This window comes from Choloepus didactylus, chromosome 4 (assembly GCF_015220235.1).
Source record: "Choloepus didactylus isolate mChoDid1 chromosome 4, mChoDid1.pri, whole genome shotgun sequence".
In the NCBI taxonomy this organism is placed as follows: Eukaryota; Metazoa; Chordata; class Mammalia; order Pilosa; family Megalonychidae; genus Choloepus; species Choloepus didactylus.
Window position 1 is genome coordinate 97804192 of NC_051310.1, and position 17238 is coordinate 97821429.

A 17238-nucleotide genomic window follows, 5' to 3' on the forward strand; every position below is an offset into this window, starting at 1 on the left:
GTGAATAGTGCTGCTATGAACATCAGTGAGCAAGTATCTGTCCCCTATTTTCACTGGTAGTGGGATTGCTGAGTCTGTTGTAATTCTATACTTAATTTTCTGAAGAACCACCAAACTGTCTTTCACAGGAGCTGTGCCATTTTACATTCCCACCAGCAACGAATGAGTGTTCCTGTTTCTCCATATCCTCTCCAACACTTGTTATTTTCCATTTTTTACAAAAATAGCAGTCATTCTAATGGTATCTCATTGTGGTTTTGATTTGCATTTCCCTGATGGTTAATGATGTCAAGCATCTTTTCATGTATGTTTCTGGCCATTTGTATACCTTTGGAGAGATATCTATTCAAGTCTTTTGTCCAGTTTTTTTTATTGGGTTTGTCTTTGTGTTGTTAAGTTGAAGGATTTCTTTATATATTCTGGATATTAAACCTTTATTAGATATGTGGTTTCCAAATATTTTCTCCCATTGTGTAGGTTGTCATTTTACTTTCATGACAGAGTCTTTTGAAGCACAAAAGCTTTTAATCTTGATATGGTCCCATTTTTTCTTTTGTTTCTTGTGCTTTGGGTACAAAATTTAAAAAATCATTGCCTAACACAAGGTCCTGAATATGCTTCCCTACATTTTCTTCTAGTAGTTTGATATTTCTGACTCTTATATTTAGGTCTTTGATCCCTTTTGAGTTGATTTTTTATAAGGTGTGAAGTAGGGGTCTGCCTCCTGTTTTGTTTTTGTTTGTTTGTTTTCTGCAGATGGAGATCCAATTTTCCTAGCACCATTTGTTGAAGAGACTATTCTTTCCCAGTTGAGTGGTCTTTGCTCCCTTGTCAAAAATTGGTTGACCATAATGTGAGGGTTGATTTCTGAGCTCTCAATTCTATTCCATTGGTCTATGTCTGTCCTTGTGCCAGTATCATGCTGTTTTGATTGCTGTGGCTTTGTAATAAGTTTTAAGATTGAGGAGTGTGAGTCCTCCAACTTAATTCTTTTATTTCAAGATTCTTTTGGCTCTTTAGGGCTCCTTACCCTTCCATATAAATTTGATGATTGGCTTTTCCATTTCTGCAAAGATGACTATTAGAATTCTGATGGGGATTGCATTGAATCTATATATTGCTTTGGGTAAGATTGAAATTTTAATACTTAGTCTTCCATTTCATGAACACAGAATGTCCTTCCATTTATTTAGGTCTCCCTTTTATGGTTGAATAATATTCCATTGTATGTATATACTACATTCGTTTATCCATTCATCTGCTGATGAACATTTGGGTTGTTTCCACCTTTCGGCTATTGCAACTAATGCTGCTATGTATCTCAAGTTTGAGACCCTGTTTTCAATTATTTTGTATATACTTAGAAATAGAATTGCCAGGTCATATGATAATTCTGTTTAACTTTTCAAGGGCCTACCATACTGCTTTCCACAGTGGCTGACACTATTTTACATCCCCATCAGCAATTTATGAAGGTTCCAATTTCTCTGGCTACAATTTTACAGTGATTTAACTTAAATATACCTAAAGTGGCCAGGTTCTGAGATATTTTCATTGGATACTTAAAACCAAGATTAGTAGTGAAGTTTCCAGAGTCTCACCTGGAGGCAGTGGACTGGGAGGGTGTTTCTCTGAGAACCGTAACTCTAAAAATAGTTATGGTACACTCATTTCCACACATAATTTCCAATTATTGAATGTTAGCTTATGGGGTACCTCCTGAGGTACAGGGGTTGTAAAAGACATTAGTCATTCTTTTTGGCCTTTAAGCAACTTAACTCTCTTCCTATATTTGGAGAATAGTGTACCATATGAGGCAAAATCTGAAAAATTTTATCCACCTTCTTTCCTTTGACCCACCACCTGAATTTTGAGGAATCCAATTACTGTGCCCAGTCTACACTGATGGCGGCACCACAGGAGCAGTTGGGCTCCAGAAGCCCTAGCAGCAGTGATTTTAACTTTCTTGTGATGTTGCCGAATATCCCATATTAGATACACTCATGCAGGATAAGGGGTTTCAAATTGGTAGCTTGCTGGTTGAAGCTGGACAGCAAATGTATTTTGCTTGACCTTCATAGTTTCCTAAAGATTGGGAAGCTTCACTTAAAATCCACATTTTCAGTTTATCTGAAAAACTTTGAAGTTCTGGCAGCCCTGGGCCAGCATTCCACATATGGTGAAACTTAGCTGAAGCTGAGTAGCTTCCCGGGGCATTGCTTTAGATGGGCATGAACTCTTCAGTTCACCACTGTATTACCTCCCTGCTCCACTTCACGCATTTACTTTAACTTCCTGGCTGTAATAATTATACACTGTGAAGTCCAAAGAGTACTTCCTGACTCTTCATACAATACGGCCCTTCCTGTTGAGTGAGCTCATTGTGCACTCCCATTGGGGTCTGCAGGGAGTTGTCTTTCTTTAGAGTGATAGTTCCCAAACTTGGCCATATCTTAGAATTACCTGAGGATTTAAAACATTTAATGTGTATTTTCTTCTAGGAATTTTATAGTTTTGGTTCTTATATGTAGGTCTTTGAGCCATTTTGAATTAATTTTTGTATGTGGAGTGAAATAGGGGTCCAATTTCATTCTTTTGCATGTGGATATCCAGTTGCCCCAGGATCATTTGTTGAAAAGACTATTCCTTTCTTCATTGAATTGTCTTGGCACCCTTGTTGAAAATCAATTAATTGACCACAATGTGAGGTATTATTTTTGGACTCAGTGCTATCCATTGATGTATATTGTCTGTCTTTATTTCAGTACCACACTGTCTTGATTTCTACAACTACCACTACTTTGTAATAATATTTGAAATTGAGAAGTATGAGTCCTCCAACTTTCTCCTTCTTTTTCAAGATTGTATTGGCTATTCTGGGTTCCTTGAATTCCCAAGTGAATTTCTGGATCAGATTGTCAGTTTCTACAAAGCTGAGATTTTGACAGGGACTGTGTTGAATCTGTATATCAATTTGGGGACTATATTCATATTAACAATATAAAGTCTTCTGATCCATGAAGATGGGATATCTTTTCATTTATTTAGGTCTTTTTAAAATTTCTTTCAAAAACATTTTGTAGTTTTGGGAGTTCAAGTTTTCTACTTCTTTTGTTAATGGATGTTTCTTATTCCATTGTTTTCATTGTTTTTCTGTATTTTTCAAATATTATTCAGTGATATGTATTAATTATATAATCACTAAAATATTTTTTAAAGCCAATTATTTGAATGTATTCTGTTTTGTAGATTGGCATATATTTTGGGAGCCCTTCAGCAGTTCCCATAATCTGTAAATACTATGTTTTCACAGTAAAGCCAATTTCAGGAAATGGTGTGTTTCGCGTTATCACTTTGCTTCTGACTTCAAACTTGTCTAATTCCTTTCTCAGACCTGAAATCATGGGTCAGAGCACGTTTGGTATAGGTACCTGGGACTTTTTGTGGGCTGTAAAACTTGGCACTTGTGTCTGCTCTAGACCTCTCACCACAGTGTCCCCATTGTGGTACAGAAACCAGGGAGAAATATACCTGTTCCTTGGGTATGGAACAGTGACGGAGAATCTGTGGACCTGCCAGTTAATGACACCCTCTCTTTTTTGACTCGGGTCTCTGCTGTTTTCACCCCAGTCATGTTGTCTTCCTTTTCCCTGGAAACACATAATGTGGAGTGGAAAGGAACAGAGTTCAACTGAGAATTTGGCAAACCAGCCAAGAAGCAAATGGAAACAAGAGCTCTGGGACTTTCCTAAGACAAACAAAGGGTTTAAAATAAAGAACAATATTTAGCAGTACTCAAAACTTCTACTTTCAGATTAAGAAAACAATTTGCTGCAAACAATTTAAAATATTTAAAAGTAGTTCTAGTTTCTACAAAAAGTCTCTTCCTCATCACAGCACAAAGAAAGTACTTAAACTGAGTTTTAGAAATATTCTTGAGATTGGAAAAGACTAATTTTTAACTCGACAAAGAACTACCGTTCCCTCAACTGGTCTATCTCAATGGTCTGTCCTAACTCTTGGATCATTCCAGCTTCCCCTAGTGCCTGATTTCCTGTTAAATGCTTTTGTTCCTAAACCTTCAAGTTTCCTCTTAACATGTTTCTTCCCCCAGAAAATTAATTCTCAGGCATTTGCCCTTTCGTAGTAGTGAGTCAAAGCTCAAGGTAGCTATCAAATCTTCCTCTTGTGCAGGCCAAACTTTTCAAGGAATGACACCACAAAGTTAGGAAGCAAACGGATGTGACAAGGCTGTTGACGCTGGGCTTGGCACAGCCATGGGCAGAGGGATGGAGCTTTAGTGGAAGAAACCAGGCAGAGCCAGGACACACATTCGTTCCAGAAGAGTCATCAAGGATGGAAGACCCACATGGCCAGTTTTAGGGTCGGGTGGTCAAGGTCCTTGGGAGATCATATACTTCAGGGTCTTCTACCCTGGCCGACACCTGGGATCAGTGAAATTCTAGACCAATGTTCTGGAAACTAATTCTCATGGGCCAAATGTGATCCCACTGCCTGTTTTTATATGGCCAGTAAAACTCAGAGTGATTTTTAAATTTTTAAAGTTTGTCATCCCCTATTCCATAAAATCCAGCAGTAAGAGAAAAGGAAAAAGGAGCAAGAGAAGGAAGAGCCAACCATAACTATCACCTTCTGGAGGGCAGACCCTAGCCTAGCAGGTTACGAACAGGGTTCGGGAATCACTGATGAGTTCTGGCCACTGTGCTTCCGCGACTGGATCTCTCTGGATGCTGAGAGGGGATGGGATGTGCCCAGTGACTGTCCTCATTGAATCATTGCTGAATCTCTTAGAGCCCTTCCTGATCACTTAGTGTGTCTCTGGGACACCATTTTGAGAGTAGCCACTCCTATTGCAGTCCCAAGAGGAGAAACAGGCCAAAGTTCAGCTCCATTTGAGAAAATTTGGCAGATGAAGTTGGGTGTCGCATGAAGAAAGACCCCATGTGGAGAAGCAGCAATGCTGAGTTCCATCCACACACCCGTGATCAACCCACCCTCTAAATCTGGCGTCTGCACTGGTGCCTTCCCAAGCCCTTGGGCTCAGGCCTGTATCCTGGCACAGTCCAAGCCAGTTCCTACTTGGTCTCTGTTCAAAGTTCTCTGGCTGCTGGCAGCAGAAAAGGGATTTTCCTGGGATCCCACCCAAGAGCTTGATGGCTTATTTTGCAGAGTGTTTTGGTTCTGTCACATGAGCAAACTTTCAAAGCAAACTTGTAGAGAGAAACCAGGCAGATGAAGACCCAAAAGCAGGGGTGTCCTGTGAGGAGTGGCTGAAGGCATTGCAACTGGGAAGCTGTCCTGGAGGTTGGCTGGGGACATTGTCTTCAGATACCTCAAGGGTCATCTTGGGGAAGAATGGCTCTGTCAGGTTCAAGGTGTCAGAACTAGTAAAAGTGGGTGGAGCAATAGTAGATTTGAACTCAACCTGAGGAAGACCTTGCTCATGACTTTTGTTGACCAGTGGTGGAACAAGACACCTTGTGAGGCAATGAGCTTGCCGCTTTGACAGAAATGCTGTGGGTAGTTAAGAGATGAATTGAATCAGATGACCTCTCAGCAGGAGGGTTTCTAACAGGTCAAATGTGCCAGGATTTTAGGAATCAGAGGACTCACGGATCAAGGGGCAGGCACTGAATGCAGTGGCTAAGAGTATGGACTCTGTTACTTAACTAGCTAGTTGGTAAAGTTTCAGCTTCCATCTCTGTAAAATGGAGATTATGGTACTTACAGAGCTACCCTGAGGACTAAATTAAAGCACATTTAATGTTCAACAAATGTTATCTGTTGTACATTTATTAATAAGAAATCATCATGGGTTGCTGTTTTTCCTATACATCAATGTAGTCCAAAACTTGGTAGGAAAATTTATCTTTTTTTTTTGGTAAATTCCTCAGTTTCAAAACCATTTGAGGGCAGGGAATAAAGGAAATGAAGAAATAAATAAAACAACTCTCTTGGATTACACACTAGCCCTCAGGCAGGAGATGGTGACTGTCCCGTGTGTGCATTTTCTGGGACCAGTGACAGCAGTGTGTCCTTCATCACATCTCAGCCCAGACAGCTGGATTTCTCCCCACCATTCAAGATGGTTGGGCAAAAGGAGAGATGCTTGCCAGGTGTCAAGACGGCAATGTGTTACAGATGATGGGTGGCAGGGATTTGGGAATCAAAAAACATCACATTAATTTGTTTTATGTTTTTCATGAATGTTGTACAAAACTATTAATCAAGAAACTTGTTTGGCTGGAAAACAAATGTCAGTGGTGAGTAATGAGTACTAGCTTCCGTCACATTTGCCCTTTTCTGGTAGTTTCTGAAGTTCTGGGCTTGCTGGCTTAACAGTTTAGCTACCACCAAAGGAGATATTTACATAATGCATGGTCTGCTAGCTGCTTTACAGAATCTAGGGAGATGAGACCACCTTTTAAAAAAAAAAGGTATAGGATAAGTTAACTTAACATCCTACGCTGGGGTACAAATTCCTTCAATTCACTTTAATCCAGTTCACTCCTACTGGCCGACAAGTGCTGTAATGAGAATTTGGAGATACAGAAGTGATTCAGACACAGTCCCTGCCTTTAAGGGATTCATTGAGTGAGAAACACTTCAACGGACTGCTTCAATGCAAAGCAGCACCTGTGCTATGTGTGAGCAAGGTGTCAGGAGAGTACAGAGGAGAAAAGCCCCATCCAGGCTTGGTGGGGGTTGGAGGGTGTCAGAGAAGGCTTCCTGGAGGGGTGATGCCTGAGCTGAGGCTTAAGAAGTGGGTAGCATCAGAAGCAGAGGTGCTGCACAGTCAAAGGTGCAAAGATCAGAGAAGACAAGGCAATGCCTTCAGGAGTAGCTGAGTGAAGTCCATCGGCTGAGGAAGGGAGTAACTGGGATAAAGCTGGAGAGATTAAAGAAAGGCCTTGAACTCCATAAGAAAGAGAACACGGATTCTCCTATAGGGGAAGCCATGAAGGGTTTTAAGAGGTATGAGATTTGCATTAAAAAAAAAAAAAAAACTGTTTGTGAGCCACAGTGTGGAGGATGAGCTAGCGGGGATGAGACTGCAGTTCAGAAGCTGCCAAGAAGCTGGTGAGGACTGGGACAGCAAGGTCCACTTCTCTACCTTTGCATCCCTCACAATCTCTGGGGTCCTGTCCAAGATTGGGGGTCACTCAATGCTTACTGACTTGGTAGAAAGTTGTGTAGCTGTATTCCAAGTATCCTGGAAAGGTGCTGGTAGTGTAGGAGCATGTGTGTGTGCATTTGCATGTAACAGGGGTTTCCATTGACCTTGATATTGAAAGGGAAACCAGGCATGTTTGAGCTGTGCTGCATGTCAAAGTCAAATGTGTATCTGCTTGTATTCTGAATTCAAGAGGCTCTCATTTAAGTCTCTCGGGGGAGGTAAAATTACTTCCCTTATGAAGCTGATTTAATCATTTACCTGCATTTGGTATTGCAGGTAAAAGAGAGGAGGGTGTATTTTAAACACCAGGGTTGCAGGGGGGTGGGGTGGAGGGTGGGAGAGCACATGAATGACAGGAAGCAGATTCCCAGGTGTATGTAGTATTTCCCACAAGCATCAGCTCAGTGAATCTTCAGAGTAGCATTTTATACATTAAACCCTGGAGTTCAAGCATGTGGAGTAGACAGCACTGAGGTTCAAATCCGGGGCTTCCGACTGTATCAAGGGCTCTGTCCACTCCTACTGAGCCTATTGTGAGGAAAATCCGAGAACAGACCTTATTCCAATGTAACTGATTTTTTCATAACTACAGCACTTCCAACCAAATGAGGGCTATAGGCTTCTTGGCAGGTCAGACACATAGTTCAACACAGCTCCACTGGCTCAAAGCATCCTGGAAAGACTTATTTAGGAATGGCCTATGGAACTGATGACATATTCATTCTTTTGAATGAATATCCTCATGATAACATAGAAATTCAGAAAATATTGATTCCATGATTAATGCCAGGCACTATGATGGTTATAAATCCATGCTTTCTCTCCAGGTAGCTCCCAGTCATGGAAGGGGGCAAGTCCACAAATCACAGTAATCAAGGCCCAAAACATTTATCCTTAGAGGTCCCAGTGCAATAGAAGGTGAACAACGGAGGGAGATAATATCTGGGTTGAGAAACCAGGGAATCAATTGAAATTGTCCTGGAGTTTTGTTGCCAGGGAGTGGGGATTGGGGTAGAGGGGGCAGCCCAGATGGTAGCATGGGATGAGCATGGAAGTAGAAATGTGTTTAGATGGCGACAAGCAGTCAGGCTTGATTGGGACACAAAACAGCATGGAGTAGGTTGGAAAAATTGGTTGGCACCAAACTGTGCAACGACTACAGATATTTGGAATTTTGGAGACAATCCAAATTCCCCCCAGAGGTAGACCAAGTGAAGCATATGGGTGAGTGGTTGGGTGAGAGCAATTTAGGTCTGCAGCAAGATGCTGCTGTTTCTATGGTGCTTCTAGTAAAAGTGAGCTGTGTTGTGAGTCTGATGTATCCAGAACACAACCAAGAAGCTCTCTTCTTTTCTCTTTCCAGCAAGGGAAGAGGATGGGGGCTGGGGCTGTCTTTTGAAGAGAGGGGTGTCAGTGTGGAAGCTCAGGGAGGGAGAGTATCTGCTTCCTATCCCCAAAACACATACACACACACACACACACACACACAACTTTAGTTTGATGCCTGCTTCTGGCTTGGGATGTTGTGCTGCTTGCAATAGGTCCCTGTTTCTTGACAATCCTCCCTGCTCTGGTTCCACCATTAATCCAAATGTGGTCTTGGGAATGCTGAGTCCCCGAGGGAGAAGCAGGTTCATAAGTCCTGCCTTGTTTTCGCTGCTTCCTGGAAAAAGCCCTCACCTGGACTCAGCCGCATGTCTCCAGGGTACTGTAGCCGCTGCTTTGACTTGGTGTAAACACTGACATTTTCTCGAAGGCTAGAAAACTAGTTTTGTGGGAATATCCAACAGCAAGTTAGTTCTATGGTAGGCAGCTTGGTTTAAAACATCTATTTCTTTTTCCTAGAGACACATCTTGGGCATATCTCTTCTAGGAAACAAGCTGTTCCCTAAATCCCACCCCTCATCTCCCTTTCACTCATTGGCTGTAAGCACACAAAACCGATGCATCATTGCAGCTGAAGCAAACAGACAAGTCTGAATCCTCCTGCATTCACCTCAGGAATCCTCACACATTTATGCATATTGCTCCACATTTTTATAGAACATTTTTAATGGCTGCCAAACAGTTCCTTGTTTTCTGAGATTACACTGTGGTAATTGCAGCACATTTAAAATGTACAGCCACACCTCTTATGTGTGTGAATTCAACTTTAAGTTTCTGTGATTGAACTCAACTAAATTCCACAGATGGCAGAAAATTCTTGTTCCTCCACTTGATCCTGCTTTAAACATTAGTATCTTTTGGGTCAGTGGTCAAATTTAAGACTCTCCCCATTTTCTTCTACTTTTCATTCCCCCACTCCCTCACAAGGTGATATAATTTCCAAGGGGTAAAGGAGCTGTCTGTGTATAGGGGTGCTTCTCATATTTGTGCCATCTGCTGTCTTCACCAGCCTTGGCATTGTTGACGCTTGTCCTGGAGATGGACATTGGATGCTGACATTGGCTGCTCATGTCCCTGGCCATAAGGGGGCCTTGTTCTGGGTCACCCTTGTTCTGAGCCCACAGCTCTTACAGCCACTAGCTCGCAGCATTTCTGCATCTCCCTTGGGAATTGGGAGACTCTTACTGCTTCCTTGGCACCGCTCTGTAAGACCACCGTGGTAACTGCTGAGCTTCTGCTTAGGTGCTGGACTACTTTGTTGTGCTTTGGTGAGGGAGGCACAAACCCCACTGGTCTGGGATACCCTCAAACATTTGGAGAGTGTTTCGATCACTACATCCAGGGTAACTATTCTACAAGGTAGCTGAAGCCTCCATACCCCATCTTACCTATTCTGAATCTCCTCTTCCTGTCTGCCGGTCAAACTTTGGCTTTCTTTTTGCATAGGAAGATAACCGTTAGGCATCGTGAAGCCTCCTTTACTCAATGGGCAGTAAAAACTCTTAGTCCTCCAAGCTTGCTTTTTGGTTTTGAAGTTAAGATTCTGAAATGCCTAGAAAATCCTTTTAACTTTCCATAAAACCTGGCTTTATTGAAGTGCTTTGACTTTTGTTTGTGTCTTTAAGTAATCCATTTAATATTTTCATCAAAATATTTTTTAATTTAAAAATATTTTATCGCTAAAAAAATGTTAACCATCATCTGAACTTTTAGTGAGTTTCATCAGCTTTTGTTTTAGGCTCTTCTTTCTTCTGAAAGCAGGAGTTAGAGGCTACTCCTGCTGTCTGAGTGGAGGGTGGATGAGGAAGGCTAGGATAAAGGGAATGGAATATCCATAGTTGATTATTCAACCATTACCCTGTTACATAAATTAAACTGAAATGAAGAATTTTGTGGCTTTAACTTTCCTTTTATTGAGCAACTTTCATATAATAAATTCCCAGGTCCTGGATAAATGGGTCAAAGGGTGTACACATAGATTTGCATGACTTATGATTTATTAATAAATGGCAGTCAGAAACTTGCAATAGTGTTTCCAGGCCCCATGGGACCAATGCTACATCACTGAGATCAATAATAATCACTTAGCAGAGGAAGGAGAACACACCCAATTCCATTAAAAAAATTTTTTTAAAACAGTCTATACAATGCCATCGCCTCATTCTTCAAGGCTAAGCCCAACATGGGCTCATACCTGACAGTCCTTGGAGATTTGCATGGTGATTCTTGCAGAAGCTGAACATCTCTAAGAAGCATCTGTTGGGGCTTGTCTAGTTCCCCAAGCCCCAGCTCTTGTCCACCCACTGCTGTGACCTCTTGACTTACTCTGCAGGCCATCGAGTCAACCTTGCTGCTTGCTCCACTCACAATTCCTGGCTGTGTCTGGAGCCTAGGCCCCACCTTGTCATCTAGGCCTGGCAGCTAGGCCAGTCTCTTTTCCCTGGTGCCTGCATCCTCATCTGAATAAACTTCAGAGGATTAATCCACACATAAAGGGCCTTTCAGGCTGGGGCAGCCTGGATTCTGTCTCTGCCTCACTGCAGGACTTGCGCTTGCCAGAGTCCCCAGTGACTCCTAAGCTCCGAAGCCTATGGCCACTCTCAGGCTGGATGGTGCATGACAGCTGTGTCACTTGTTACTTGCTGATGCAATTTCCTTAGCACATGTCTGTTAAAAAAAGTTATGGTTCCCTTTTTGCTTTTTCAAATGTTGGGAACAACTTCGCATTAATATGACTGGAAGGAGGACAAAAAGAGGGATTTGAAAACCATTTCATAATTTATAAATATTCTGTTATTTATACTGTAATGAAGCCTCATTTAACTTTTAATTTTGAAATAATTACAGATGTATAGGAGACTGCAAAGATTGCATAGGGAAGTTACATGTACCCTTCCTCCAATCTTTACCATGGTTCACATCTTAAACAGCTATACAGATCACAGAGCTTATTCAGATTTCACCAGTTCTACATGGACTTCTTTGTATGAGTATGTTTAGCTCTACTCAGTTTTTCACAAGTGTGTCCTTGCATAACTGCCACCACCATGAAGACACTCAACTGCACTATCACCACAAGACTCCCTCGTGTTACCCCTCTATAGCCCCAACCATTCCCTCCATCCCTAAACCTTGGCAACCACTGATCCATTATCCATCTCTAAATGTATGTTCTTCCATGAATGTTAAATAAAAAAAAGTGTGCAAAATGTATCCTTTTGAGATTGGCTTTTTTTCACTCAGCATAATTTCCTTGAGGTTCATCCAAGTTGTTGCATGAATCAATAGATTCTTCCTTTTTATTGCTGAGTAGTATTCCGTGGTATGGATGTACCACAGAAACCACTTTAACAAGTGATCAAGGTGAATATCACCAACAGTAAGTTCTGTTGATATTATGTACACCTGGATATGATGAACTGAGAAGGGCACATCACCTCCATGGTATTATTCTCCAAAAAACAAACCCAAATTGGGGGATATTCTACAAAATACTTTACTAGTACTCTTTAAAATGCCAGTGTCGTAAAAAACAGTGTCAAAAATTGGAGGTGACTAAGGAGACATGACACTAAATAGAATGTGGTATTCTGCATTAGATCATGGAACAAAAAAGTGATATTGGACAAAAATAAGGGAAGGGTGAATAAAGTCTGCAGTTTGGTTAATATCAAACCAATGTTAATTTATTAGGTTTGATAAATATACCATGGTTATATAAGATGTTAATGTTAACATTAGAGGAAACTGGTTGAAGGGTATATAGTTCTCTTTTGTACCATCTTTGCATCACTTCTGTAGAATAAAACCATTACAAAATAAAATTAGATCCCTAGGTGTTAAATGTAAAACCTAAAATGACAAAATGTCTAGAAGAAAAACAGGAGATAATCTTTGTGACCTTGGATTAAGCAAGGATTTCCTAGATAACAACACAAGGATGTCCAAAAAAGTGAAAATAAATAATTTGGACTGTGTCAAAAGTAAGAACTTCTCCTCTTTAGAAAGACGCAATTAAGAAAATAAGACAAGTCTCAGACTGGGAGAAAATATTAGCAATAGATATATCTGACAAACAACTTGCATTCAGAATGTATAAAGAACTCACAAAGTACAATAATAAGAAAACAAATAACCCAATTAAAATGGGCAAAAGATTTGAACAGATACTTGACTGAAGAAGATGTATGGATGAAAATTAAGCACTTGAACTAATACTCAACATCAGTAGTCACTAGGGGAATGCAAATTAAAATCACAATGAAATACCATGACATACCTATTGGAATCTCTAAAATTAAAAATATAGAAAGTTTTGTTAAGGATGTGGAGCAACTGGAGCTCTCATTGCTTGTGGGAATATAAAACCGTATAACCTATTTGGAAAAGTTTGAGAGTTTTTTAAACATTAAATATACACCCACCATAAAATTGTCCATTCCACTCGTAAGTATTTACCCAAGAGAAATGAAAGCGTGTGTTCACACAAATACTTGTGCATGAATGTTTATCAGCAGTTTTCTTTGTAATAGCCAAAAACTGTAAACAACTCAAATGTCTATCAAACAGGTGAATGGATAAAATTGTGGTATATCCACACAATGGAACACTATATAGCAATAAGATTGAATGACTATTGATACAAATAACAACATATATGAATCTCAAAGTAATTATGCTGAGTCAAAGAAGCCAGGCAAAAAGAGTATATACTGTATGATTTCATTTGTATAGGATTCATGAAAATGAAAACTAATCTACAGTGACAGAAAGCAGATGAGTGCTTTCCTGGGAATGATGTGGGTGTGGGTGGGGAGAAGTGGAAAAAGGGACTACAAAGGGGCATGAGGGAACTTTGGGGGATGAGAATTATGTTTGTTATCTTGATTATGTGACAGATTTGTGAGTGCTACATTCATAATAGTGTATTGGAACTTACTAAATTTTGCACTTTATATTCGTGCAGTTTACTGTATGTCAAATATACCTCCAAAAAACTGAAAAAATATATACATGGAAAAAGAAATGAAAAAATCCAAAACCGTTAGACAACATTACTCATACTTCAGCAGATGAGTTCAGTGTGCCCTCGGAGAAGACCAGACAGGGAGCAATGCTGTGGAGACAAGGGAGGACCCAGGGGGCAGCCTCCCACCCTCACCCCACGTGCTGTTGCCATAGGATAGGATCCTCAGGGAAGAGTGGGGCATCATCAAGCATACCAACATATGAATGGTGGGAGTCCCAGAAGGAGAGGAGAGAGATAAAAGGGCATAAAGAATATTTGAAAAACTAATGGCAGCAAATTCTCCAAATTTGATGATAAACAATCTACACATCCAAGAAGCTCAACAAACTCCAAGTAGGATAAATGCAAAGAGATCCACACTTACACACATCATAATCAAACTGTCAAAAGACAGAGACGAAGATGAAGGAAGAACCTTGAAAACAGAATGAGAAGTGAGTTGTCACCTACAAAAGGATCCTCAGACTGAGTTGATTTCACATCAGAAACCATGGAGGCCAAAGGCAGTGGGATGACAGATTCAAAGTGCTGAAATAAACCCTGCCAACCAAGAATTCAGTACCCAGCAAAATTATCCTTCAAAAGGGGAGGAGAAATAAAGATCTTCCCAGATGTAAAAGAGAGAGAGAGAGGGAGAATTTGTCACTAGCAGCCCTGCCTTACACAAAATACTAAAGGGAGTCCTCCAGGCCAAAATGAAAGAACACTAGAGAGTAACTGAAATCCACACGAAGAAATAAAGAGCACCAGTAAAGGTAAGTACATAGGTAAATATAAAAAATAGTATAAATAAATTTTTTGTTTATAACTATTTTTTCTTTCACCTGATTTAAAAAACAACTTCATAAAGCAATAATTATAACTCTGTGCTGATGTGCACACAATGTATAAAGATGTAATTCGTATGACAATAACAGCACAGAGGAGGAGGGAATGGAGCGATATAGGAGCAAAGTTTTTGTATACTATTGAAATTAAGTTGGTATTATTCAGAGATAGATAGTTGTAAGATGTTAATTATAATCATCATGACAACCACTAAGAAAATAAGTAAAATTGTTTTTACTTGTTGGTAAAATAGTGTAGAAGAAAGGAATAAAAAAGAAATGAATTTAAAAAGAAATGAATTAAAATGGTATGCTAGAAAGTATCTAGCACAAAATAAGTCAGTAATGAAGGAACAACAAAAGACCTGAAAAAGAGAAAATGAATTGCAAAATGGCAGATATAAATCTTACTTTATCAGTCATTACATTGAAAATAAGTGGATTAATCTTTCCAATTAAAAGACAGAGACTGACAGAATGGATTAAAAAATGATTCAACCATATGGTGTCTGTAAGAGACATTTTAGATTCAAGACAAATAGTTTGAATGTAAAAGGATCGAAAAATGTATACCATACAATCAGTAAGCAGCTGGAATAGAGAGAGCAAATTAAACCCAAATCAAGTAAAAAGAAGGAAATGATAAAGAGCAGAACATAAATAAATGAAATAGAGAATAGAAAACAATAGATAAAACTGATGGCATCAAAAGTTTGTTCTTTGAAAAAATATCAACAAAACTGATTAACCTTCAGGTAGACTGACTGAGAAAAAGAAAAAGACTCTAATTACTAAAATTAGGAATAAAAGAGGATACATTGCTATTAACCTTACAGAAATAAAAAGGGTTATAAGAGAATACTATGAACAATTGCATGCCAATAAATTAGGTCACTTAGATACAATAGATACATTTTTAGAAATATACAAACTACCAAGATTGACTCAAGAAGAAACAGAAAATTTGATAGGCATACGGAAATTAAAGATTGAATTAATAATAATAACAATAATAATAACTTACCCCCCCCCCCAAAAAAAAAAGTCTGGTACCAGTTGGCTTCACTGACGAATCCTTCCAAACTTTTAAAGAACTAGTACCAATCCTTCACAAAGTCTTCCAAAAAATAGAAGAGGAAGAAACACTTCCCATCTCATTCTATGAGGCAGTATTATTCTGTTACCAAAACCAGACAAAAAACTTCATAAGAAAAGCAATCTACAGACCAATATCCCTTATGAATATAGACACAAAAATCCTCAAAAATATGCTAGCAAACCATATCCAACAACATATAAAAAGGATTATGCACCATGACAAACTGGAATTTATCATGGGAATGTAAGATTGGTTCAACATGAAAATCAATCATTGTAATTTACTGTATTAATAGAATAAAGGACAAAAATCACATGATTTTCTCAAGAGATGCAGAAGAAGCATTTTAGAAAATCCAACAATCTTTTATGAAAAACACTTCAACAAATTAGGAATAGAAGGGAAATTCCTCAACCTGATAAAGGGCATCTGTGAAAAACCCACAGATAACATGATACTTGATGAAAGACTAAAAGTTCCCCCCTTAATAACAGGAATAAGAAAAGGATTCAATATTGTCATGGAGGTTCAGGGAAATGAGGAAAGAAAATGAAATAAAGGTCATCCAGATTGGAAAAGAAAAAGTAAAACTATCTCTACTTTCAAATTATGTGATCTCGTATTTAGAAGATCCTAAGGAATCCACGAAAAAACTGGAGCTAATAAAAAAGTTGAACAACCTGGCACACAGTTCAAGATCAATATTACAAAAATCAGGTGTATTTCTATACACTACAAATGAACATTCTGAAAATGAAATTAAGGAAACAATCCCATTCACAATATCACCAAAAAGAATAAAATATTTAGGAATAACTTTAACAAAAGAAGTGTACGACTTACATACTGAAAATTACAAAACATTGTTGAAAGAAGTTATATAAATAAATGGAAAGACACTCAGTATTCATGGACTGTAAGACTTAATGTTAAGATAGAAATACTCCCCAACTTAATCAACAAATTCAATATAATGCCTATGATAATTTCAAATGTCTTTTTTTTGCAGAAAGTAGCAAGTTGATCCTAATGTTCATATGGAAATACTCCAAATAGCCAAAACAAGCTTTAAAAAAAAGAGTAAAGTTGAAAGACTCATACTTCTAAATTTCAAAAATTATTACAAAGATGGGAACCCTGTATTTTATGCATGTTTTCTGTAAACTCACCACTTCTCTAATTTAAGAAAAAAATACTACAAGGCTACAGCAATTCCAGACAAGGTGGTACTGGCAAACGTTTACACATGTAGATCAATGGAATGGAATTGAAAGTATAGAAATAAACCCTCACATTTACAGTCAGTTGATTGTTAACAAGGGGCAAGACAATTTAATGGGGGAAAAATGGTCTTTTCAACAAACGGTGTTAGAACAATTGGATATCCACATGCAAAAGAATAAAGTTGGACCTTATCTTTTACCACAGACAAAAAACTAACTCAAAATGGATCAAAGCCCTAAATGTAACAATTAAAACCATATGACTCTTAGATAAAAATACAGCCACACATGTTCAAGACCTTGGATTAGGCAATGGTTTTTTACATATGATACCAAAAATTTAGACAAATTCTGGAGTTCATCAAAACTAAAGACTTCTGTGCTTCAGAGTGCATCAGGAAGAAAGTCAAAGACAATCCATAGAATGGGAGAAATATTTGCAAAGCATATATCCGAAAAGGGACTTCTATCTAGAA